Below are 26,373 nucleotides of genomic sequence, written 5' to 3'. Positions count from 1 at the left end.
GAAAGAGTGGACCCATTGCTCTATAAAATGTGGCTTTTTAAACTACCACTCTCCCTTTTTATTCCTCCACCAGCTACATATGTTTCTCCTTCCCAGAGGCTAGCGAAGACAAAAAGGCGAAAAAAAACACACTTGGGATGAAATGTTCTCTGAGCTCATGCTGTCCTCCCAAACTGACAGAGCACAGCAGAATGCATGGAGGCAGACAATGTCAGAGTGTAGGAAAGCACAATAAAGGGGGGAGGGTGGTTAGCTTACAGGGAAGTAGAGTGAACCAAGGGTGGGGAAGGGGAGGTTTCATCAAGGAGAAACAAACACAACTTTCACATCATAGCCTGGCCAGTCATGAAACTGGTTTTCAAAGCTTCTCTGATGCGCACCGCACCCTCCTGTACTCTTCTAACTGCCCTGGTGTCTGGCTGCATGTAATCAGTGGCCAGGCAATTTGCCTCAGCCTCCCACCCCACCATAAACGTCTTCCCCTTACTCTCAGAGACATTGTGGAGCGCACAGCAAGCAGTAATAACAATGAGAATATTGGTTTCGCTGAGGTCTATCCAAGTCAGTAAACTGTGCCAGCGCGCTTTTAAACGTCCAAATGCACATTCTACCACCATTCTGCACTTACTCAGCCTATAGTTGAACTCCTGACTACTGTCCAGGCTGCCTGTGTATGGCTTCATGAGCCATGGCATTAAGGGGTAGGCTGGGTCCCCAAGAATAACTATAGGCATTTCAACATCCCTAACGGTTATTTTCTGGTCTGGGAAGAAAGTCCATTGCTGCAGCTTTTGAAACAGACCAGAGTTCCTGAAGATGCGAGCGCCACGTGCCTTTCCCAGCCGTCCCACGTTGATGTTGGTGAAACGTCCCTTGTGATCCACCAGTGCTTGCAGCACCACTGAAAAGTACTCCTTTCGGTTTATGTACTTGCTGGCTTGGTGCTCTAGTGCCAAGACAGGGATATGGGTTCCGTCTATCGCCCCACCACAGTTAGGGAATCCCATTGCAGCAAAGCCATCCACTATGGCCTGCACATTTCCCAGAGTCACTACCCTTGATATCAGCAGCTCTTTGACTGCGTTGGCTACTTGGATCACAGCAGCCCCCACAGTAGATTTGCCCACTCCAAGTTGATGCCCAGCTGACCAGTAGCTGTCTGGCGTCGCAAGCTTCCAGAGGGCTATTGCCACTCACTTCTCAACTGCGAGGGCTGCTCTCATCTTGGTATTCTGGCTCTTCAGAGCAGGGGAAAGCAAGTCACAAAGTTCCACGAAAGTGCCCTTACGCATGCAAAAGTTTTGCAGCCACTGGGAATCATCCCAGACCTGCAACACTATGCAGTCCCACAAGTCTGTGCTTGTTTCCCGGGCCCAGAATCAGTGTTCCACGGCATGAACCTGCCCCATTAACACCATGATGTGCACACTGCCGGGGCCCATACTTTGTGAGAAGTCTATGTCCATGTCTATGTCCTCATCACTCTCGTCACCGCACTGCCATCACCTCCTCACCTGGTTTCGCTTTTGCAGGTTCTGGTTCTGCATACAGTGCAGGATAATGCGCTTGGTGTTTACAGTGCTCATAATTGCTGCGGTGATCTGAGCGGGCTCCATGTTTCCAGTGCTATGGTGTATGCGCTGAAAAAAGGCGTGAAATGAATGTCTGCTATTGCTCTGACGGAGGGAGGGGCGACTGATGACATGGCTTACAGGGAATTAAAATCAACAAAGGAGGTGGCTTTACATCAAGGAGAAACACAAACAACTATCACACAGAATGGCCCCCTCAAGGATTGAACTCAAAACCCTGGGTTTAGCAGGCCGTTGATTTCAAGGAGGGAGGGGGGAGCAAATTAATACAAATGAAACAAATCTGGTCTATTTCTTGTTTTGATCCACTCCATCTATCTTATACATCTTAGGCTGGCAGCAGACGGTGCAGTACTGCTAGCCATTGTCATCTCCTGGGTGCTCGGCAGAAGATGCTGCATTACAATTACTAGCCATCGTCATCTCCTGGGTGCTCGGCAGAAGATAGTGCAGTAAGACTGGGGAATGATCTGGTTGAGTCACTCCCATGTCTTCCCAGGCGCCCCTGACCAACCTCACCGAGGTCAGCTAAAAGAGCACCCAGGAGTACAACGACAATGGCTACCAGTCGTAATGCACCGTCTGCTGCCAAAAGGCAATGAGCTGCTGCTGTGTAGCAATGCAGTCTCATGTCTGCCAGCACCCAGGAGACGTACAGTGACGGGTGAGCTGAGCGGGCTCCATGCTTGCCGTGGTATGGCGTCTGCACAGGTAACCCAGGAAAAAAGGCATGAAACGATTGTCTGCTGTTGCTTTCACGGAGGGAGGGAGGGAGTGGGGGCCTGATGACATGTACCCAGAACCACTCACGACACTGTTTTTGTCCCATCAGGCACTGGGATCTCAACCCAGAATTCCAATGGGCAGCGGAGACTGCGGGAACTGTAGGATAGCTTCCCACAGCTACCCACAGTGCAACACTCCGGAAGTCGACACTAGCCTCAGTACTGTGGACGCAGTCCAACGACTTAATGCACTTAGAGCATTTTGTGTGGGGGGACACACCATCAACTGTATAAAAACAATTTCTAAAAATAACACTTCTATAAATTCCACCTAATTTTGTAGTGTAGACATACCCTAAGGGTATCTCTACACTGCAATAAAAAACCTGTGGCACTGAGTTTCAGAGCCCAGGTCAATTGACTGGGCTCATGGGTCTTGGGATGAAAGTCTCAAAATTGAAGTGTAAACATTTGAGCTCAGGCTGCAGTCCGCACTCTGAAACCCTATGAGAGGGGCATGTCTCAGAGCCTGGACTCCACCCCAAGCCCGAACAACTACACTACAATTTTGAGATCTGCAGCCCAAACCCTGTGAGCCCAAGTCAGCTGACCTCGGCAGCAATGGCCATGCCATGGGTCTTCTATTCCAGTTTCGACATAACCATGGACTTAACTGAGATATTGGTTTTATGGCTCATTACAACGATTTGTAACACACTCTACTGCCTGTTAATTCTTACTTGCCCACTTCATTGTAAGTGGTCATCTACAGCATATGTGAACCTCTTATGTTTAACAATTTGCCCCAGCTTGTATTTAGCTTGGACACTCTGGTTACTTTCCCCATACCTGAAGCAGTGTGCTGCTAAGCTCAAAAGCTTGCAAAAGTTCGTCCAATAAAAGATATTACTTCACCTACCTTATCCCATGCTAATAGTTGGTATTTAGTGGTATGAACACTCACGGGAAAGTCTTAATAAAATTAAATGAGGCAGTCATCTGCAAAAATAAATTGATATGTCATTAATGTTAGTGAGTTATCATCAAGCCAAGATAAACAACCCTATATGGTGAGTACAAGAGTGTAACAAACACCTACAGTGTGTGCAGGAAACCTGCAAGGTCCACATGATTTTTTATTTGACTTAAAGGAAATTATCTTCATTATAATGACATAAATGCAGGTATGGAAGACAGCAACTCATTGATTCATCAGAAAATTTAAAATTATGATTTGCAAGATGACATAAGACAAGAGCTAACTACCGGGATCATATGTTACAAACACTGGCTACCTGCATGTTAATCACCTCAGAAGAAAACATTTTGGGCATGTCTACACTGCAATTAGACACTTGCAGCTGGCCCATGCCAGCTGACTTGGGCTTGCCAGGCTTGGGCTAAGAGGCTGTTTAACTGCAGTGTACACGTTCCAGCTTGAGATGCAGCCCGAGCTCTTAGACCCTGTGTCCCCACAGAGTCCTAGAGCAGAGGCTCCAACCTGAGCCTGAATGTCTACACTACAATTAAACTGCCCTTTAGCCCAAATCCCAGAAGCCCGAGTCAGCTGACACAGGCCAGTCACAGGTTTTTAACTGCACTGTAGACATATCCTTAGGGTCTCTGAATGCTGTGACTTTCTATCTCCAAGTAAACAGCTCCAAACTAATAATGTCAATTAAATAAGTTTGTTGATTTTAGCTTCAAAGAGATTCTTCTGTACTTAATACTCCTAAGGACACTACTCACGACAAAAGTCATTTTACAAGGCTGGCCCAGTACCACAACAGCTCTACATTTTGCTAAGCAAGAGGCACATTTAGAATTCTTCTTCCAAGTACACTGAAAACTAAACATCTTTTAGAGACCAATAACACACTGTACTTCCACAGCATCTTTCATTAAGCATGTCGAAACACTTTAAAAACTATAATTAAGCCTAGCAAGATAGCTGTGGTGATTTTACAGATGGGGAAACTGAGGCACAAAAAGTTACGTAGCCCGTCTCAGGTTATGAATAGATATACTTCCTCAGTGTTGAAAAGAATCAAGTGTGCCTTCTTAGCCCTTCACCACTCTTCAATGATTGGCAGCAATCTGCAGACATAATAGGAAGCAAAGAAGTGCAAAAAAAAAAAAAAACAGTACCAAAAACAGGAGGACAAGGGAAGAATCTAGTTTGATGGAGGGAAAAAAGAGACTTAAAGCAATACCTGATATCAATAAATTAAAGGCACAAAAAAATCTATAACTAAGTATGATTTAGTCACAGAATCCATGACTTTACCGAACCTCCATGACTTCTAGGGCTTCATGAGGAGGAGGCAGGACTGCGTGCGCCTGCCCTGCTGAGGCTGGCTGGAACCAGGACCCTGCAGTCCCTGCCTCATGGCTTCTGCCAGGGCCCACACGTCTCAGCCCTGTGGCTTCCCAGACTTGGCAGGGGCTGCAGCTGGGGCCCTGTGCCTCAGCCCACAGCTTCCACTACAGGCTGCAGCTGGGGCCACGCGATCCAGCCTTGCAGAGTTCTGACTCCTGGGCTTGGCGGGGGACATGCGCCCCAGGCCCACAGCATCCCAGGACTGGCTGGGGGCTGCAGCCGGGGCTGTTCACCTCAGCCCCGCAGATTCTGCCGGGGGCTGCAGCTGGGGCCATGTGCCCTAGCCCCTCAGCGTCCTGGGCTTGGCAGGGTCCATGCACCCCAGCCCCTGGGCTTGGCGAGGGCTTCAACCAGAGCCGTCCACCCCAACCCCGCGGTGTCCTGAGTCCTGGGCTTGGTGGGGGTTTGGCAGGGGCGGCATGCCCCAGCCCCATAGCTTTCACCAGGGTCTACAGCTGGGGCCGCACACCCCTACCCAATGGCTCCACCAGGAACTGTGCGCCCCCCTTGCGCCTTCCAGGGCCTTGTGCCCCCACCCCGCTGCAGCCGGGGCTTGAAGAGGGCTGCAGTTGGGGCCAGACACCCATGTCACGTAGATGGGCCAGCTCTGGAGCGGGGTTGTGCCCCCGTGGCTGCGTGCCCCTCTGTGGCCACTGGAGTCTGGGCTATGCCCCCCACCATGGCAGAGGGCTCGGCCTGTTGGGCCCCCCTGCCATGGGACTCCATTCCTCTCCCATACCTAGCCCTGCCCCCTGGTTATTTTTAGCAAAGTAACGGACAGGTCACAGGCTCCAGGAATTTTTGTTTACTGCCCATGTCTTTTACTAAAAATAACCATGATAAAATCTTAGCATTATCTATAACATATAGCACAGTGGTCAGAATAGTGATGAGGCTGAGGCCTGGTTTTAGCTTTGCGTTTAAAAAACATTTTAAAATCAAAGGAAATAAAATTAGTCCACGGCACCAGGCACTTATTTTAATTACCCTGGCTCTTCTCAGGACCCTCCTAACGAGGAGTAACGTAACGATCATGTATAGGATATAACGTATCAGTATTATCGAGTTAGGCGCTGATCCGGTATTGGCTATAGTATAGAGCAGTCCCACAGTGCACCACAGTGCAGCTGTCACGACTGAACTGCAATGCAGTGGTCAGCAAACAAGAGGTAAAAAGGATTAAGCAGGAAATTTTTTGAAAGCAGCCCCGCTTTGCTCCGATCAGCACGATGTGAGCAAGCTCAAAAAAAAAAAAAAGCAGCAATGCAAAAAATGGATGTGATCGAATGCTGTAAGGGCGGACGTGCGGATGTGATCTCGCCAAGGGAAGAAATCCGCTCTATCATTTTTTAAAAAAGAAGAAGACAGAAAACAGCCAGGGACTCGCAAAAAGACAGAGCAGAGCGCAAGAGCAAGCGCTCAAAGCTGGATGGAGGGAGAATCTGGGGGACGGAAAAGAGGCCTGGAGGACTGAAGCCCTCAGAAAGTATTTGCTCCTGCAGGCTCCATTCAATGCTTCTGTCAAATGGGTCAAACCGGCTGTCAGGCATCACAGGCTGGTCAGGTCCCCCCCCCCCCCCCCACCCACCCCCACCCCCACCCCCCAACCCCAAGGTAAAACTTTTTACTATTTTCTTTATCTTCTGACCTTGATCTTGCTGCACACTGCTGACATGCACTGCACATGCACCCACCACACTCCCGCCCCTTCATCCCCATGTGGGCATCATGATGGCACATGGATGCACATCATCATCCATCTCATCAGCATCAGCTGATTCAACAAAATCAAAAATCTCTCTCATCATCAGCAAAGGCTGATGATACAAAACTGCTGTCCTTGTATTGTGTCTAATTTTTTGTGGATGGATGGTTTTGATGGATGGTGTGATATGATGGCATCATCAACCATCCCATCATCCTCAAGGGAGGACCCCCCTCAGCCCCCAGAAATCATGTGTAAAGAAAAGATTCAGTTGGCCCTGACTGGGCTTGGATGCTACCTCTCTCACTTATGTCTTGTCTGGACTATCTGAGCAGCTGAGGCTGCTGGACACTCATTTCTCACTCTTTCTTCTCTTATGTCTTGTCTCTTGCATTCTTTATTAATTTATCACACAAGTGGGGACAGGGCTACGGTAGCCAAGAAAGGCTGGAGGAAGGGGGGGAAGAAGATGGGTACAGGACAGGGTGTGTGTGAAGCATACATATAAAATACATATAATAATAATTTCTGCAGGCTCTGACACAGAGTCTCTTCTGGTTCTCTTCTTGGTTTCAGCACTTCTCGCAATATTAGGCTACACTGATTCTTTTTTTAGATTTTTTTTAGATAGATTTGACTCAGAGAGGATTCCCAGTTTTTTTTTTTTAATTTTTTTGCTGGCTGGGGGGCACTGACAGCACAGAATGCAGCACAAACGGCGAAAAGGTGCAATATGGCTATATGGCAATCTTATAATCTGCCCTGGCTGATTGCTGATTGGGGCCAGCAGCCAGCACAAATGGTACAAAGGACTGGTAGCCATGATCATCCTCAGTTCCAATTTATGGAAGGGTTTTTGGATGGTGCACGGCGGCTAGTAATCATCTCTGCTGTCATGCAAAAGCAAAAGCATGCTAGCTGCTAGCTCTCTGCTCGCTATCTGTGGTACACATACACACATATGGTGAGTCACAAAAAACAAACAAAATCCATGCCATGCATGCCATGGCATCTGCCAGGGCAGGAAAAGGAAAAAAAAACAAAAAATCTGTCTGTTGCTTGCTTTCCCCAGACGAAGGTACATTTACCCAGAGAACCCAGAACCAATGATTTTTTTTTTTTGCCCCATCAGGCACTGGATCTCAACCCGAAGTTCCAAGGGGGGGGGCGGGGAGGCCTGGGGATAGCTAGGATAGCTAGCTACCACAGTGTGCAACGCAGAAAAATCGACAGCCACGGACCATGGACGGACACACCACCGATTTAATGTGTTTAGTGTGGCCGCGCGCACTCGATTTTATAAAATCTGTTTTACAAAACCGGTTTATGCAAATTCGGAATAGTCCCGTAGTGTAGACGTACCCTTAGATGGAGAAAGCAACAAGAATGAATTCTCTCCTACCGTGAAAGGTTAGTATCTTCTAAGTAGGTTATGGTCACTACCATATAATTTATTTAAAAACAAATCTCTATCACTGTAAGCTTCATAACCAGCCTTCAAGACAGCTGTATGCAATTCTGTCCAGTGTGTGCACACAGTTAACCAAGAGATACTTCATGTGTCAAGTTAACATGGAAAATATACTTATCTTGAAAGGTGTATAGTCTTTAACCTTTGGATTCCACCCAAACTAGTCTGAGTAAAAACCCACATATAATTGTTGCAGAAAGATATTTTTTTAAATCTACACATACAACGTTATTTCCCGCAAATCCTGTAAATTAAGTAGCTCTTACACGGGGCTCAATCTTATTCTATTGATATCAACTGGAGTAGGATCAAGACTGCACATATACCTCTACCCCGATATAACATGACCCGATATAACACAAATTCGGATATAATGCGGTAAAGCAGCACTCCGGGGGGGCAGGGCTGCGTGCTCCGGCGGATCAAAGCAAGTTCAATATAACGCGGTTTCACCTATGACGTGGTAAGATTTGTTGGTTCTCGAGGACAGCGTTATCGGGGTGTACTACAATTACCGCAGTGCACATGAATAGCTTTGTTTACAGGACTGGTGTTAGTCATAAGTAATACAAATGACCACCTGAGGAGCCACAATTTCATGCAGCCTGAAAGTCATAGGGCAATCCAATGTCTGCCTCTAGTAGGTGGAGAAAATTCACTGACTAATCTCTGTGCTATTTTGGTTTTTATACACCAGATTACCATGGTATCTAAGCACCTTCCAAAGAAGGATAAACATACTGCTACAAAAATTTCACTGTCTGAAAACTGTTGACACCAAAACTATACTAATCACAATTTTGCAATTAGTATACACTAGAACAAAATCACATTCAACCTTAAATTCTAGGATTTAATCACAATTAACTGAAATGGTGCTCAGAAAGATTTACTAGTCTACACTGGTCACAAAGTCATGGTCAGTATTGTTTCAGCAAACTTGATTTTTCACAACTGTATTCAAATATGGGAACATTTTACAGAATACAAGTTCATAAGGGCTTATATCTACCACATGTGATCTCTTCTCTTTTTTATTTTGTTAATAGATCCATTCTTTTATAACAGAAATCTTATTAAATTGTAAAACAAATTTTAATAGAGGTAAACTTAGTATTATACACACACGTACGCAGTTATTGATTGTCCTATGGAAATCTGTAAAGTTGTACTGACAAAACCTGCTACTAGTCATTTTCTTCAACTTTGTGATATTGATCACATATATTGGTTGATGCTTTTCTACTCTTCATCTTTCTCTTCTGTACTTTCAGTTCACAGTGTCAATTAAAGTCTTTAACCTCATATTTAGGTCCAAATTTCTGTTTTTCTGACATTGAGATGTGTAATCTATTTATTAGCTATCCAATCAAAACTCTACAATATTAAGCTTTTCTCCTTTTTCTTCCTATTTTAATGCCTTTATTTTGAGTTTAACTTTTACTATGTTTGAAAGGGTTTTTCCCTTCCTTAGTATTCACAAAAAAATTCTCAAACCATCAGGATTGGTGGCAGGCAATGCCCTCTTCAGCAAACTCCAAAACATTCTGGAAGGTTTCTAAGTAATCTTTTTTTCCTTCTCCCCTGTAAAAACTGACTTAATTCTTCTATTACCAGAATTTCCCAGATTTTTTGATACTCATCAATAGATTTAGCAGACTCACTCTTCTTCCACCATCTTGCTATACTAATTTTAGCAGGAACTAATAGATAAATGATCAATTCTCCATAGCTTTTGTAAGATGCAGAGTTTTCAGGACAATTTAATAAAAATACTAATGTCTGATAATAAAAATATCTGATAGCTGGCACCGTTATCTCCTTTATGCTGCATCCAACTGCATTTCAAAATGTCTTAATTTGGGGGCATTTCCACCATAGATGGATAAATCCTTCCATTTCATTACACATCCCTGCACCATAAATTTCTTTAATTTTAGGAGGAAATAGGTACCATTAATAAAAAGTGGCAACAAGGTTTTCTTTTATTAATGTGTTCATTAAGGTGGGGGGACCATTGCTCCATATGTTCTCCCATTCCTCAGTTTTGGCATCTATTCCTACACCAATTTTTCATCTTTTCATGAACATAGTTGTTTCCTGTAAGTAACAGAGATTACTTTGTATAGAATGGGGAGTAAACCTTTGTGTTTTGTGGATGTAGTTTTTCAAATTGCATCAATTTTCTGCTTAGGTTTGCTTTTTCATAGGGATGGGTTGAAAAGTCTCAATTGCAAGTCTTTATATACTGGAATTTTGGTGTCTTTTACTAGTTGTATTTCATCACTTGAGCTAAATATATTGTCTCTAAACAGTTGGCCGAATTTTGATGTACCCGTAAGTTCCCAAATGTTAAAACTTCCAGGTTTTTATTGAGGTTACAAGAGAAGAGGGGTAATGAGCTTAAATTATTTAATTAGAAAGCTACCCCAAGTTTCTATTGTTGCTTTCATAAAAGGGCGGCTATAGACTGATTTTGGCCTATAGGATTTCTTTATCCATGGGAATCATGTGTACTTTGATTGCACAATATGAGCTTGTTCTATCTCTAGCCATTCCTGATTAAGGTTTGGTGTTATCCAGTACATCAGGTTTGTGATCTGACTAGCCTGATAACAGCGTTTAATGTTTGGTAGAGCCAATCCTTCCTTTGCCACAGCCTTTGTAAAGCAGATTGCTTAACTCTGGATTTCTTATTTCCCCAAATGAATTTGTTTATCATGGATTGCCACTGATTTAACAAATTCCCAGGGACTAAAACCAGGAGCATTTGGAAAAGGAAGTTAATGCAGGGTAAAATATTCACCTTAACCGCTACAATTCATATTTTGACCAATTTTTCAGATCTCTTTTGATATTTTTAATCAAAAGCATATAATTATATAAGTGTTGCCATCTTTTAGAAATGTGGATTGCTAGATATCTTACTGAAGTAGCTACCCATTTGTGTTCGTATTTATCTTTTATATCTTTCAGTAGATCATAGCCCATACCTACGCCCAAGAGGTCTCACTTGTCATAGTTTATACTAAATCCTGACACTTTGACAAATTTTAAGATTTTGGCTTTCAAATCTAGTAGTGTGAGAGCTGGAATCATAACAAATACCATGACATCATCTGTGTAAGGCTAATTTGTGTTCCCTGTTTCTTTTTGTAATTCCCCTTACACAAGGATTATTTCTTATCAACTAGAAGATGAATTACTCCATTACCCTGGCAAAAAGAACAGGAGACAATGGGCATCCATGGCGTGTGCATCTAAAGAAGGAGAATTTTTTCTGATATCCTTTTACTCTTACAGCAGTATATGGTTTGGAATACAAGATGGAAATCCAATTTTGAAATTTACGGCTTCAGCCAAATGTATATAAAGTATCTTTTAAGAACTGTCAATTTACTCTGCTACAAGCTTTTTCTGCATCTAGTGACAAAAATAGATGGGGCTCATTGGTAAGAGTGAAAAGATCAGATCTAAAATTCAGCACATTATCTGAAAGCTGCCTGTTTAATACAAATCCTCTAATTTGATCTGTGTTTGCCACATGTAATTTATTTGCTCTTCCCTTCCAGAGGGGCAAGAGATGCATGTGATTAGAATTGTTTTCTTTATTATTTTTAAGTACATAAGATGATGTGCTATGTATTGTTATTTGGGAATGCAAGATCAAATAAGCATGTTTTCCATTTGGCTCAAAAGGACTGTTACACAGAACAGAAACATCCTATAAGATAACTAGAAAAATTTAGCCTTTCACCTCAATGGAGCTTTCCTGGCTGCAGAGGTGCAAGTTAACAGAGCCAACTACAGGACTGGAGCCTAATTCTTGCCCCATGTTCTTCTTTCTCTACCACCACATTTATTTCCAATATCTAGGTCCAAAAATAATAGCAGCTCTGATTGTTTATCTTCAACGGTAGGGAAAATTACTTTTCTAAAACTCTGAAACTATCTAATTCTAAGAACACCTAAGGGCAGGGTGGATTGGAGGGAATCAAGAGACAAAGTTGAAAATATTTTAAGGGTCATTTGACAGCATTCCTTCAAGGAGGACTGGGGGGAGAGGATGAAGAGAAACTATGTTCCCGTAAAAGCAGCAAAGAGTCTTGTGGAACCTTATAGACTAACAGACGTTTTGGAGCATGAGCTTTCGTGGGTGAATACCCACTTCGTCGGATGAATATGTTCCCGTATTCATTTAGGCTATACCTACACTATGAGCAAGGAGGCAAGGAGTTTGATTACCCTGCTGGTGTACACATACTTGTGGTAGCTCAATGAGAGCTAGCACAAATATCAATAATAGCGTAGCTGCAGCAGAGGCACAGCTGAGATGTGCCAAGTACATATCCACTGGTTTCAGGCAGGTTTGTACTCAGCACAACTCAGTCATGCATCCACTGCCACTACCTGCCCTCCCATGATTACACTGCTATTTATATCCATGCTAGAACAAATAAGTACGTGCACACAAGCAGAGGAATCACTCCCTTAGCTTATAGTGTAGACATCACTTTAGTGTAATTAAGCTACTAATTTCTACCTATTGAAGTAACAAACCTCCCCCATACACACACACACACACCATAGTAGTTCATTCCTCACTAGTCTTGCACAAATGCATTAGTATATTAAATATTCACACAGTACTCACCTAAGGTTATGTCTACACTACAGCCTATATTGGCAAAAATTATGTCATTCAGAAGAGTGACTATTTCACACACCCTGAGCGACATACGTTACACTGACATAGAGCTGTGCACACAAATGCTTATGTCTGCAGGAGAATTTCTAACACCGATATAGCTTATGCCGCTCCTGTTGGCACAGAACATCTTCACCACACGTGCTCCACTGATATAACTGTACCAGTAGAGCTGCACCACTGTACATATAGACATGGCCTAAATAAGTACAAGAAACAAGCACGGCACTCCTTGCCACAACATATCAGGCAATTCAGAAAAGGAGAACTGAATAATCATATGGCTAATGAGAACATCCACAGATACATTAGATAGAAATATCAAAACAAGTTTGTAAGGAATATAAGCATCTAAAATGATGGTGAAAGGAAGAAACTTCCCTCATGGGCAGGTTATTCCATAATTGCCCACTTAATTTTCTTCATTTTCCTCTGAAGTATCTGGTACAGACAGATATCTGAGAAGGTATCCTGAACTAGACAGGCCATTGGTATAGCAATCCCTATGGGGAAGCTTTAAGTTTATCAACAACATACCAGCCAAAGCAGTGGTCCTCAAACTGAGGAACTCCAGGGGGCATGTGGCAGGACCCGGGTCAGCTCCCACAGGGGGTGGGGAGGGAGTGACACCCAGCCCTGCTCCACCCCAGTCCCGCTTCACCCTAGCTGCAGCTCCGCTTCACACCCAGCTGCACTCCGCCCCAGCTCTGGACTCAGCCACAGCTCTCTCCCATCCCCAGTTCTGCCCCCAGCTCCACCTTCAGCCCAAGCTGAGGAAGCCTTGGCTGCTCAGTAATGGAGGGGAGAGTGGGGTGAGAATATGGACTGATTCCATTACTGGTAAGAGGGGGTGGGGTGCGGCAGGAAAAGTTTGGGCACCACTGAGCTAAAGGCTGATATGATAGACAAAAAGTCCCGACTACAGTCAAGGGTCAGCATTCAGGCAGTAATCTCCTCACCCTTCCCTAGCTAGTGGAAAAAACTCAATAATTTAAAATATTTAAAATTAGGCAGGACAAAATACTAGGAAGTGTACTAAAAGGGAACAATCATTTTATTAGCGGGGACATGGACTGTATGATCTAATAGATCTTACTCCTGTGGGAATTCTGCACCACTTCACAAGTGCAGAATTCATGTCCCCAGCAGATTTTTTTTTCCTCTGTAGAAAATATATTCTGCCAGAGAGGCACTAAAGTTACACCTTTCACCACCCAGGGGCTGCTGTGGCACTAGAACAGAGAGCAACCTGCTCACCGGCAGTAGCAGCCAGCGATAGGGAAGAGGAGAGGGTACCTTCCTCACAGTGCCCTGCCCATGGGGCCAAGTGAGGAGGAACAGGATAGGGGGAGGAGGATGGGACACAGAACGAGGCACACAGAACTGCTGGGAGGTAGGGGGTGTCAAAGACCTGCGTTCACAAGGGCTAGTGGGGCAGATAGACTGGAGCAGGGCTGAATGGGAGTGGGGGTGCAGGGCCATTTGGGGATGGGTTTGGGCAAAGGGTTGCTCAGTTGGGGTGCTGGACCACATGAGGATGGAGGTAAGGAGTGGCAGAGTCTGGGTGCAAGGACACATGGGGATGGGACAGAAGGGGGATGCAGGGACACATGGTGATAGGTGCAGATGTGCCTGACTGAATGGAAGAGGCTAGGGATCAGACAAGTTCTGCATGGGGGAGGCTCCTCAACTGCCTAACAATCCCTTCCCCCTAAAAAAACCCTGTTCCAAACTTCTCCCACGCACACCCAACAAACCGCCAGATTCACTCCCAGGCTCATTCCCTGCAATTACTTCACTCTCCCTTAGCTCAACCATTACCCCTGACTCCTCCAAGCCTTTGCACTGCTTCTGAGAGATGCGGGCATACATTTCTGTGTTGTAGCTTAAATGAATGATTACTCAAAGTTTTGTATTAATATGCCTAGTAGGGAATCTATTTGTCAAAAAACAGATCCTGAATCTTTTTTTGTTGTCTGTATTGTTACAGACATACTTGCTGACAGGTATTTTTAAATAAATTACCAAAATAATTGAAACTGGCGCAATTATATTGTGTTATTTTGATGAATAAAATACACAGATTTTTGCAGAATTTTAAAATATTATGCGCAGAATTTTTAATTTTTTTGCACAGAATTCTTCCAGGAGTAAGATCTTTTCTACCTTTAACTTCTATAAGCAAGATTGTTTCTAAACAAAAAGTAACATTTGGTGCCCTGATTCCTGCCAGTCCTTATAAGCAGCTGACTTTCCTCTTGCAATGTACCTTTTTGAGTGAGAAGGGAGGAGACACTCGGACAGGGTGGAGCAAAAATTATACCTTGCCTAAGTGCCCCAGGACAGGCACCTTTGGGTTCTTTGACTCAGATATTTAAACTGGCACAGAAGCTTTTTCCACGAGCATAGTTGTTTTATTTTTACTGAATTTTTAAACACTGAAATAAAAGTAATGCTGAACAGCACTGCAGTTAATTTGCTAAAAACAAAATAAAGTTCCAATAAGTGTCTCCACCAAATGAGGTCAAGAAAAGGAAACAACCCTAGAAGTAGCACAAAGGAAATGAAGATTTACCACATAGACAGTTAAGCGATTTATTTTTAGCTGTCCAACAAGAGGTTTGCTAAAAATGCAATGGCTGCAGTGCTGAAAGGAGACTAGTAAATAAAGTGCTAAATAAACAAAAAATGACTGAATGAGGACATTTCATCTGACAGAAAAACAATTTTCTACTAGATTTTCATATAGCTTTCAAGCTTCCTCTTTATTCAAATAAGCGTGCTAAGAGGAAGTGCAAGCACTTTCATGCTTAAAAGAGATTCAGTGTTTGTAGAACTGACATCCTAATTTTTAATATGGTTATGATAGTCTCTAATTTCAACTTCCCAGTGAGAATACTTAGAAAAATAACTAAAAACCAAGGTAATTAGAAGTACAAATATATGCTGAAACAGGATGAAAGCCAGAAGAGATATTTGCCAAAATGTTTCTTGAAGCTAGCCACCCCTTCCCTGTCTCTTCCTCCACCAGTTTGTTTACCTGCCGCGTGTGCAAGTTCAGCCGATCGTGGCTCCCACTGGCCGCGGTTCGCCGTCCCAGGCCAATGGGGGCTGCAGGAAGTAGCGCGGGCCGAGGGATGCGCTGGCCGCCGCTTCCCGCCACCCCGATTGGCCTGGTGTGGCAAACCGCCGCCAGTGGGAGCCGCGATCGGCTTAACCGGGGCAGGCTTAACCGGGGCAGGCGTCAGGTAAACAAACCAGCCTGGCCCGCCAGGGTGCTTACCCTGGGGAGCCACGTGCCAAAGGTTGCCGATCCCTGTTGTAAACAATTTGTGGGGACAAAGGAGTGTATGATACTATCATTTGTGTGCTCCGACCAAGACTAAGCATGTTGTCAGCACTTAAAGTTTGGGTTCTGCCAATTTCATTCCATTACCGAACACACAGATGCTGCTACACCACATTTTGACACCAGGGTAGAAAATTTCCTCCAGACATGGCAAACCCATGGAAAAAACCCACAGAAATTGAGTTTGTTTTCGGCTTAATTGGCTTGTGAGTTGCTTATTGGCTAGTTTTTGGCATATAGTTCATTGTTTGTTTGGCTTATAGCTTCTTTTTTTTTTTGGTCGGCTCTGGGCAAGCAGGGGAAAGGCAGTGCGCATAGCGGCCCCAATATATTCCCAGACTGCATGCCAGGGAGATCTAGACACAGAGAGGGTTGGGGTTCTTACGGACTGGCTTGTTTTGGCCTTATTTTGAAATGGGATTACCTTGATTTTTAGCTTATTGTGAAATTCAGGGTGCTTATTTACCATGTGAAAGTTGGCAACTGTGGTTTCCTCTGTGCAGCTCAAGGCCAGCTTTCTAAACACAACACTGCAGTACCCCACAGGACAGACACCGCCCCCATACACTGCCCCACAGGCCCTCCCGGGGCCCAGCCCCTACAGTGGCTCCCAGCAGCCCCCCTGGGCTCCGGTCACTTGGCCCCCGCCCCCGTGTCCTACTCCGGAGCCACCCAGGCCCAACACGCCACGGGGGCCGAGCCCCCTCCTCACCTCGCGAGAGACCTCAGCATCAGGGCACCCCCACCCCGCCGGCTCCAACCGCCCAACTCTGCTCAGCTTCCTCCCCACCTCGCCGCTATGGCAACTTGAACTAGCCGCCTTGCCACAGGGAGAGAGCGCGGCCTCCCGGGCGCCAGGGCCCCCGACGCCTAGCACCGTGGGACATGTAGTCCTCAGGCTCCGATGCCGCCATCATGGGAGAAGGTTGAGTGGACTACAACTCCCGAAAGACCTTGCGGCTGCGCTGCTGGGTCTCGCCTGAGGCGCAACTGTCCGCGCCGAAAGCCCAACCGAGGCGATCGCCAGAAGCTCAGGCCACACCCATTGCTTAAAGAGCCATCCATGAAAGGAGGCGTGTGAGAACAGCAGCCTCAGCAAGACCTGAGGCTGACGGTGACTCTACATTATACCCGGGGGAGGAGTGTAACTGGAAAAGTGGCATTAAAATGCAAATAAGTATTCTTTTTAATTATGGTTTTTAGTGATTAATTTCTAGAAATTTTTCAACTGCAAACACTTTTGCACTTGAGTAATTTATAACACAGGCAAGCAGTCCAGACTACTCATCTGCATAATATCATTCAAGTTTGTTAGTGGTTTCAAGATCAGGACATTGGTTAGTAATCTGTTTGAGGTAAGAAAAAAAATATGTGGTGCCAGTGGGAGCTGTGATCAGCCGAACCTGCAGATGCCGCAGGTAAACAAACCATCCCAGCCCTTCAGCAGATTTCCCTGATGTGCTCCATGCCAGAGGTTTCCAGTCACTGATGTAGAACAATAAACCAGTGCCTGGGGTCTATGCCGGATCTTGTTCTGATCAGAAGTGTCAGGGCATAAACTACAATAAGGGCTTATCTACCCTACAGCGTGGGGTTGATCTGAGCTACGCAACTTCAGCTATGTGAATAGCGTAAGCTGAGGTCAGCGTACCTAGATCTATTTACCGTGGTGTCTTCAGTGCGGTAAGTCGACAGCTGACGCTCTCCCGTCAGCTCCGCTTCTGCTGCTTGTTCTGGAGTACCGAAGTCGACGGGAGAACGCTCAGCAGTCGATAAATCAACCCCCGCTGTACTGAGTGCTGCCCACGGATCCAGCAGGTAGCATAGACAAGCCCTTACTGGACTTAACAATAGGAGGAAGTCAGGGAAGAAGACCAAAAATAAGCAGTAAGATCCTGCATTTACATAGTAACAACTGCAAAAAAATGAATTGTGTTTGATTCATTTAGAATGTTGGGTGTTTTTGCTTGTTTTATATAAGTCCTTTGGTTATCTTTGTTTTTAATTGTTTCTGTGACCACTGCTACTGTAGATTTCCAGGCCACTTCAGAGACTGTCAATTAAGCACAAGAGCATTAAATTGTTCAATGATTTTTATAAGGTCACATGTCCACTGGAGCTCAATTGAGACCAAAAAAATCCAAATCCTATGACTGCTAAAAGTAATTTCATGTGGTCTTTAAAAACATGGCAAGCTGGTAAAGTCACGTTCAAAGACAACCATCCTGAAGCAGGTATGAATCAAAATACTCATGTGCAGCAAGAGATTCCAGAGAACTGGCGACACCTTACAGAAAAAAAATACATAAAATACATTTTAGAGAGAAATAAATCTTAATCAATGCTGGGTTTTTTTATTCTAGTCAGGAAAGTCTGTTAGTCATTCTTTAATACTTCCTGCCTTGCCTCTTCTGAGTCAATTATCTCTTGGTTCTCTTTACACCAAGTGTAAAAAGTGCTATGTATCCCCTCAGATTATGAATTTGTGAAATAAACAGTTCAAGTACAAATATTTTTAGATTCAAGATACAACGGCTAATACACAGCATAGTCTTAAAGAGAGAAAATCAAAATCAGTATAAATGCCGAGTCATTACAGGAAGCTTAGCCTGGGTCTCTGAAACTTCCAATGGAAGTTACAAGAGAGGCTTAAAACTGTGCTTACATTGTAGTTTTGTGGCTTTTGTAGCTGATAATATACCCAAAACAAAATAATAAAATTAAGTCTTTAACAATGTTGCTAACCCCAAAATCAAAAAGCATGAATCAAGACCAGAAAATACAAGATTAAAAAATGAGGGGAGGAAAGTCTTTTGATTTCCTTTCTGAGCCTTTACAGTGTATTTGCTTCTACATTTTCAAGCTTTTATCTGCAGCCATTGGGGCTAGAAACTTCATGTAAAGAAAAAACAAAAGCAGAGATACTCTTCTAATCACATGAATCCAGATTCTGGGACTTTAAGAAAAACACCAAATACCCTCCTATGTAAATACAACCCTTTTTTCAAAGGTAGATATAGGGTAGATCAGTGGCAGTTGACTGAACTGTAAAACTGTGTTCCTAAAATGTTAAGCAGCTGTTAATTTTGCTCTCTATGTTTGCTTAATTTACTCAAAGACTGCTTTCTACAGTAGTTGATTTTCCTTTAAACCTTCATACTACCCTCTTCTCAAGCAATTCTCCCACTCTTCCTTCCCAACCCTCACACATATTCTTAGCTCATGCCTGCTATTGCTAAAGCACCCTCATCCCTGTCCCAGGGAGAGAGGCCTCCCTTATATATATTCCTGCACCCATCTGAGGTGAGCCACAAGATTATCTTTGTCCTCTGATCCACTGGATAACATTTCTCTAGACTACTCAACATGGCATCTTCCATCATTCCATTGCCTTTAAGGGCCAAGCCCCAATAATGCCCATGTGGGCCGTGCTTTAGAGAAGCCAGCATGCTTTGTTCCCTTTTTTAAAAGTTCTTGCTGTCTCATTTATTGTATTCCCCATTGTAGCAACCTGCATGGATGTTGGAGAGAGGAGTATGGGCTGTAGGAAGAAAGAGTTTGAAGAAGGCACCAGGAAGTCAATTCTGTATGTCTATGGCTAGGATTGCTAAACTGGAGCTAGAGCAGCTCTGTAAATAGTTGATGTAATAAAGAGCCAGTTTAGTTTAATAAAAATGGAGTTCCACTCTTGCCAACTCACAATTTTATCATGAGTCTCATGATAACTAGTATGTAGTCTTAAAAATCTAGCTTCTGAATTCATATGATTACATGAGAATTTGGGCTTTAATTTTAAAAAGAAAAAGAAAATTGCTAGCTATCGTGGTTGCAGAGAAAAGCTTGAAAACATGAACCCTAAATGATCAAAATCCAGAAGATCCCCAAAAATGTATTACTTTTTAAAATGTCCTTGTTTTAGGGGCCTGACTTGTGATTTTTTTAGCAGTTGGGGTTCTCTACACTGGAGTCCTCTCAGATTATTTCCAGCATATACGACACACAATATCCCTTGTTGCTTCCAGGTGAGTTTTAAGGTACACCTCTACCCCAATATAACACGACCTGATATCACACAAATTCATATATAATGCGGTAAAGCAGCGCTCCGGGGGGGGGCAGGGCTGCTCGCTCCAGTGGATCAAAGCAAGTTCGATATAACGCGGTTTCACCTATAACACGGTAAGATTTTTTGGCTCTCGAGGACAGCGTTATGTCGGGGTAGAGGTGTATTAATAAACTTTGCAAAAAACTGTATTACCTACAGATCCCCAAAACCTTTAGTGATATTTAGAAGTAGATGTGGACTTGAGATACACCTGGCTATGCTGAGGAAGAGTAGGCCAGAACAGAATGTTAGGCAAGCTAATGCATGGCCAGGTCTTTGAAACTAGAGTTCCCAGGAGCATGAGATATAGAAATAAAAACCCAGTCTGAGGTTTATTTCAGGAAATTATTTTGGTTAAATCATCCTTGACAATGCAAATGCCAGACCTCTGCATTCCTGCCAAAAAACAAAACAAACAAAAAAAACCCACATGCTATACTGTAAGCAGACTCCACAAAACAAAAAACACAAACCAACACTTATGTATTCTCAAAGCCCAACAAATTTAAGTAAATGGCTTCTGATGTTCATTTCTGGTTAATTCTCTCCTGTGAATATATAACATTGCTCTCTGTGGGTCAAAACCCAACCTACTCAGGTATGCATCATTTTTTGGGTCCAGCCCTTCCACTTTTTGTTTTAAATGTACAAACAAAACAACTTTTTTATCATATAAAGCTTAAACAGGTTTACACTAGGAAAAAATACATTATGAAAAAATACCCAAAATCATACCACTTCTTCCTTCATCTGAGGAAACACAAAAGTTAAGACCTCAAAAGCTAAGCTCTGCAGTGTCTGAATGTGACAAAAGTGGTTCCTGCCTTGGGTGCCCTCTTGCAGTAGGCTACCACCTGACACACATATACTTGCCTTAGTTTCCCCTTTCTTCTGCCCACGAAAGGAGTATAGTCTCTCAGTGTCCAATACAAAGCCCCCCTTTGGGCATAATTTATTCATCTACACCAGTTCAATGACTCCCCAAAACCTCATGAGATCATTCTCCACAACAAACATAAAGCAGATAAAGCAGGGGTTCCCCACATTCCACTCTTCACAGACATCATCTTCAAGTCACCCACCCAAGGGTCAAGAGCAGCACTTTGTCCCCAGTTCCTTTTTTACCCTTGATCCAGAGTCCCACTCTCTAGGCCTTCCTGTCTGAGAGTGACTGGTCTTCCCACAATCCTTCACCCAAAGGATTCCATTCCTCCAGGCGCCCTACCCCTGTTCAGAAGAATCCACCCTCTTGCAACAACCCTCTTGTTTCTAGGTTCATCTTCCCTTGATCAAGATAGATCTTTTCCTTTCTTAGGGACCTCTGCCAAAGCCGTTTGCTTATCAGGAGACCCCAACTTTTGTCAATTGTCACCAGCAGTTTTCCTCTAAGCTCCTCACCAGCAGCTCACATTTAGTGCTTTCCTTCAGGTAATTCTTTTCCCGTTACTTCCTGGCTCTCCAAGTTTCCAACTCACTGGATTTCCCACTTTCCCTAACTTGCCCTTTCTTAATCCTAACTGGGGGAGCTGGGGATGGCAACTAACCAGCCACAGATGCATTGGCTGTCTGGCCCCATTCCTATTAAAAGGCCCATATCACCCTGTGACAATGAGGAAGTGCCCACACAGGGAGAATTCTTCAGTAAAGAGTAGAATAAAGTCCTATTTTCTGTGTAATCCAGGGATCAGCAACCTTTGGCCCATCAGGATGGTTTGTTTACCTGCAGCATGTGCAGGTTCAGCCAATTGCAGCTCCCACTGGCTGCGGTTTGCCGTTCCAGGCCAATGGGGGCTGCAGGAAGCGGTGTGGGCTGAGGGATGTGCTGGCCGCTGCTTCCCACAGCCCCCATTGGCCTGGAACAGTGAACCGCGGCCACTGGGAGCTGCAATCGGTTGAACCTGCGGATGCTGCAGGTAAACAACCCGGCCTGCCAGCGGATTTCCCTGACGGTCCACGTGCCAAAGGTTGCCAATTCCTGGTCTAATCAATCAACATATACCTCTACCCCAATATAGCACTTATATCGAACTTGCTTTGATCCGCCAAAGTGCGTAGCCCCGCCCCCCCGGAGCACTGCTTTACCACGTTATATCTGAATTTGTGTTATATCGGGTCACGTTATATCAGGGTAGAGGTGTATTTCTATTCAAACTTAGGCAATATTATGAAAATAAAATAAAATAGCAGGTACCTGACTCCACTGTTCTCCACCCCATTGCAGAACCCTAGTAGGTGTGATGTCACCAACATAATACATACTGGGGCACATGGAGAGCAGGCACTGGCAATGCTAAACAGCAGGACTTATAAAATATAAGAATTTGTTACCAATTTGCTGGATTTTCCACCCTGCCATGACCACAGTCCTTAGGACATTAAACGAATGACTAAATCTGGAATTTTTTTTAAGCGTTTGCAGGTCATCTTAAAAAAATACATCTCCAAACTTAAATCTGGATTTAGGGATAGGTATGTATACTTCAGTCAAAACAAAAAAAAAAAAGAAGAAATATCAAAATGAACCATTTCAGCACTAATGAAATGTCTCATTTTAATTTTTCAGGCTAGATTCACAGGTGGGATTTAAGTACCAAAAACACTGGTAGGGGAGTGCTGTCCCCCATCTTTATAACCTTAAGCTAGGTTGCGGGAGAACCAAGTATGAATCCCCACTTTGAAGCAGGTGCTTGAACCCAAGTTGCTGCTCTCTCATGGGTGGGTACTCTCAACACCAGGCTATTAAGTATTTGGAGCGGGAGAGCTTTTTAATCTCACCTGTTAAAGCTGGTTCCTTGGTATAAAATACTTGAATAGTCATTGGGCCAGAGAGTGAGAGGATGACTTTATAGCCCAGTAGTTAGAGCACTGGGAAAGGGGAGACACTTGAGTATTCAGTGGAGCAGGGGCTGGAACACAAGTATTTATAAAAAGTGGGAAAGCTTCAAAAGGAGAGATTGAGTGCCTAACTCCAGAATATCCTATAGCCTGGCCGTTAAGACATTTACCAGGAAGAAACATTAAGCTGAAGTCTTTGCTGTAGGCTGGGGATTTGAACCTGGATTTCCCACATCCCAGGTGAGTGCCCCAATCACTTGGCCAAGGGGTAGACTGATTAATTTCCTTTATCTTAAAAATAACAATGAAGCACAATTGGTGAGGTAATCTTTTATTGAATCAACTTCTGTTGGTGAGAGAGAGAAGCTCTCGAGCTACACAGAATTGCATAAAAGATATTACCTCATTTCTCCCCCCGCCCTTGTCTCTCAAATATACTGGGACCGACATGGCTACAACTACATTGCATACAAAATGAAACATTTCATTTGACTGAAACTAAGTTTTTCTGACTCTTATGATTCACCAAAATCCTAGAACCATAGAGAGGGTCATGTAGTCTAGCCCCCTGCCACAATGCAATATTTGTTGTCTAAACCATCCAAGACAGATGGCTATCTAGCATCCTTCTGAAAACCTCCAGTGAAGGAGCTTCCACAACCTCCCTAGGCAGTCTGTTCCATTGTCCTACTGTTGTTACAGTTAGGAAGATCTTCCTGAGATTTAATCTAAATCTGCTATGCTGTAGTTTGAACCCATTGCCTCTTGTCCTGCCCTTTGTGGCATGAAAGAACAACTTTTCTCCATTTTTTTATGGCAGCCTTTCAAGTATTTGAAGGCTGCTATCTTGACCCCCCCCTTAATCTCCTCTTTTCCAAACGAAACATACCCAGTTCCTTCAGCCTTTCCTCATATGGTTTGCATTTCATCCCTTTGATCATCTTTGTCACTCACCTCTGGATCCTTTCCAGTTTCTCCACATCTTTTCCATATATTAGTGACCAATATTGGACATAGAATTCCAGCTGAGGCCTAATCAGCACCAAGTAGAGCAGTACTATCACCTCCCATGACTTGTATGCTATGCCTCTGTTAGACGGCTTATTCTTTCACCTTCTCACTTCCCTGGTCCTTTTCGCATGAACAGAGAGCAACAATACCCGAAGTCCGAAGGTGCAAACAATTCCATGTTTATTGGGGTGAACTTCCAGCAAGCTTAATCCCAAATTCCTTTTTCCTTATTTTCAAATCCCAACTTACTTCCTGTTTGCCCCTAATTTATATAGTAATATTCTCAGCTATATCTTAACCAATCATTTTACTGAAATTTACCTAACCAATCCTAACACTGGGGTGGGAAGAGGCAGGGCTGGGCCTGGGCCTCATGGACTAGACAAGCAGTCTGAGTTATGAAGTTCAGCATGTATGATTCTTTGCTGTGAGTAGTTGGGAAGAACGTTTGTTAAAAGTGGCAACGTATTTTGTATGAATAGTTACTTTAAAAAGTTCCTGCCATTACAGCTATGTTGATAGACTGTTAGTGTAGATCATCATCAGTGTTACTGACCATATAAGGAATAGTTACAGGTGTTTATATTTTATTAAAACCCCTCTTCGCATTACAGTTTTAAAATAGTTAATACATTGACTTTTAATAGCATACTATATTACTCTTCCTTGTATGAAATTGTTTCAGTGATGCGGCCCTCAGGCCAATGTATTAGTCCTGATGTGGCCCTCAGGGGGATTTGAGTTTGAGATCCCTGGTCTATGGTAACTTTGCTAGTCGTCCAGTCACATGTTGGTTTTGTGAGAAGACTGAAGCAAAGGAGGGATTGAGCAGCTCTGCCTTCCTGTTGTCTTCCATTACCAGCTCACCACCTCCACTGAGCAATGGACCCACATGGTCCTAGTTCTATCTTTGTTTGTCTGATTTGTTTGAATAATCCCTTTTGTTCTCACTAATATTTCTTTCTAGCTGTAACTCCTTCTTTGCCTTGGCTTTCCTGGGTTGTTTTGGTTTTTTGTCTCTACATGCTTGCACTATTCCTATGTAAACTTCCTTGGTGACATGCCACTCCTCCATTTTCTGTATGAATTCTTTTTGGGTTTTAGATAGCTAAAAAGCCCCTGTGCTGTCATGTTGGCCTCCTGTGGCTCTTCTGACCTTTCCTCTGTATCAGCATAGCTTGCTGTTTAGCCTCTAATATTACATCTTTTAGGAACTGCCAACCCTGTTTGACTCCTTTTCTTCCTGTTTGGTCTTTTTCCATGAGACTTTGCGTACTATTTCTCAGAGTTGGCTGAAGCCTGCCTTTCTGAAGTCCAGAGCCTTTGTTTTGCTGTTCTCATGTCCTCCTTTCCATATGGTCTTGAATTCTATCAGACCCTCCCACGTTCCTTACCACTTTCACCTTTGCAACTAATTCATCCCTGTTGGTCAAAACCAGTTCCAAAATGGATGACCCCCTAGTTGTTTCCTCAAATTTCTGATTCAGAAAGGTGTCCCATACACATGCTAAGAATTTGCAGGACATATTATGTTCTGCTGTGTGTCAGAGAGACAGGGCCAGCTCTAGGTTTTTTGCCGCCCCCGCTCACCAGTACCCCCCACTCACACCCCCTGTTGCCCCAGCACTGGGCTCCCCCCCAAATGTGGGATCCGCTACCAGCACACTGCAGCCCAGCCCTGGCCCAGCTGCGACTCTGTCCCCATGCGGGTGGAACTGCTGGGCAGCACGGAGCGGGAGTACTTCCAGGTGGCGGCGCGGCTACGGGGTGGCGCAAAGAACACGGCCCCCTCCCTGGGCTTCGCAGCACTGCTTGTGACCAAGGTGGATCAGTTCGCGCTCACCGCCCTCACCCCCGACATGCTGGCGGCCGAGGACCTGGAGAGCCCCCTGGACCTGCTGCTCTTCAGCCTCATGGTGCCCTGGCCCAGCCCCGGCACGAGGGAAGGCAAGGATCTCCGGTTGTGGGGCTACCTGCTCAGCACCGACGAACCCAGCCAGCCGTTCACCTCCTAGCACACTCCAGGAGCCCCTCGCCGCCATCACAGCCCAGGCTCGGCTCCAGGAGACCCCGTTTCCCTCCCTCCCCGGCTCCTCACACACACTGGGTAGGGCCGCCCAGAGGATTCAGGGGGACTGGGGCAAAGCAATTTTGGGGGCCCCTTCCATAAAAAAAGTTGCAATACTATAGTAACATGTATTTGGAAATGTAAAAAATAACTAGTGAAAATTAATTTGTAATAATTTGAAAATACACCAAATACATTATTTAAAAACGTTAAATGCTTTACTGGTCTGTATACATTTGCAATTACATAATGGGCTGTTGCTGGGTGATGGTGATGGTTGGTGCCAATGGGCTGTCACTGCCTGGAGGTTGTGCTGCTGTTGCCCAGGGCTGGGTGGGAGCTGGGCTCTGGGGGGTGCCCGGCTCACAGGGGCTGGGCTCAGGACTATGGGGAGATGGGGTCGGAGGTTGTCTGGCTCAGAGGG

General features: G+C 44.4%; 1 protein-coding gene across 10 annotated transcripts in view; it reads right to left on the bottom strand.

Moving 5' to 3' along the window:
- CEP128 (centrosomal protein 128) overlaps nt 1-26,373 on the bottom strand; it is a 432,173-nt gene that overhangs the window by 387,267 nt on the left and 18,533 nt on the right. The window contains exon 1 of one of the 10 annotated variants that reach the window (XM_039534738.1): nt 16,721-16,835. The exons of 7 other annotated variants lie outside the window; for them this stretch is intronic. The gene's annotated coding sequence lies outside the window, so the exon portion shown is untranslated. Of the gene's footprint in view, nt 1-16,396; nt 16,432-16,642; nt 16,836-26,373 lie in introns of those variants that run through there. 2 more of the 10 variants (XM_039534736.1, XM_039534739.1) reach the window with 2 other exon arrangements.

This window comes from Mauremys reevesii, linkage group 4, assembly GCF_016161935.1.
Source record: "Mauremys reevesii isolate NIE-2019 linkage group 4, ASM1616193v1, whole genome shotgun sequence".
In the NCBI taxonomy this organism is placed as follows: domain Eukaryota; kingdom Metazoa; phylum Chordata; order Testudines; family Geoemydidae; genus Mauremys; species Mauremys reevesii.
Note: the sequence above shows the minus strand (reverse complement) of the source record. Positions and strands in the feature narration are given on the sequence as shown.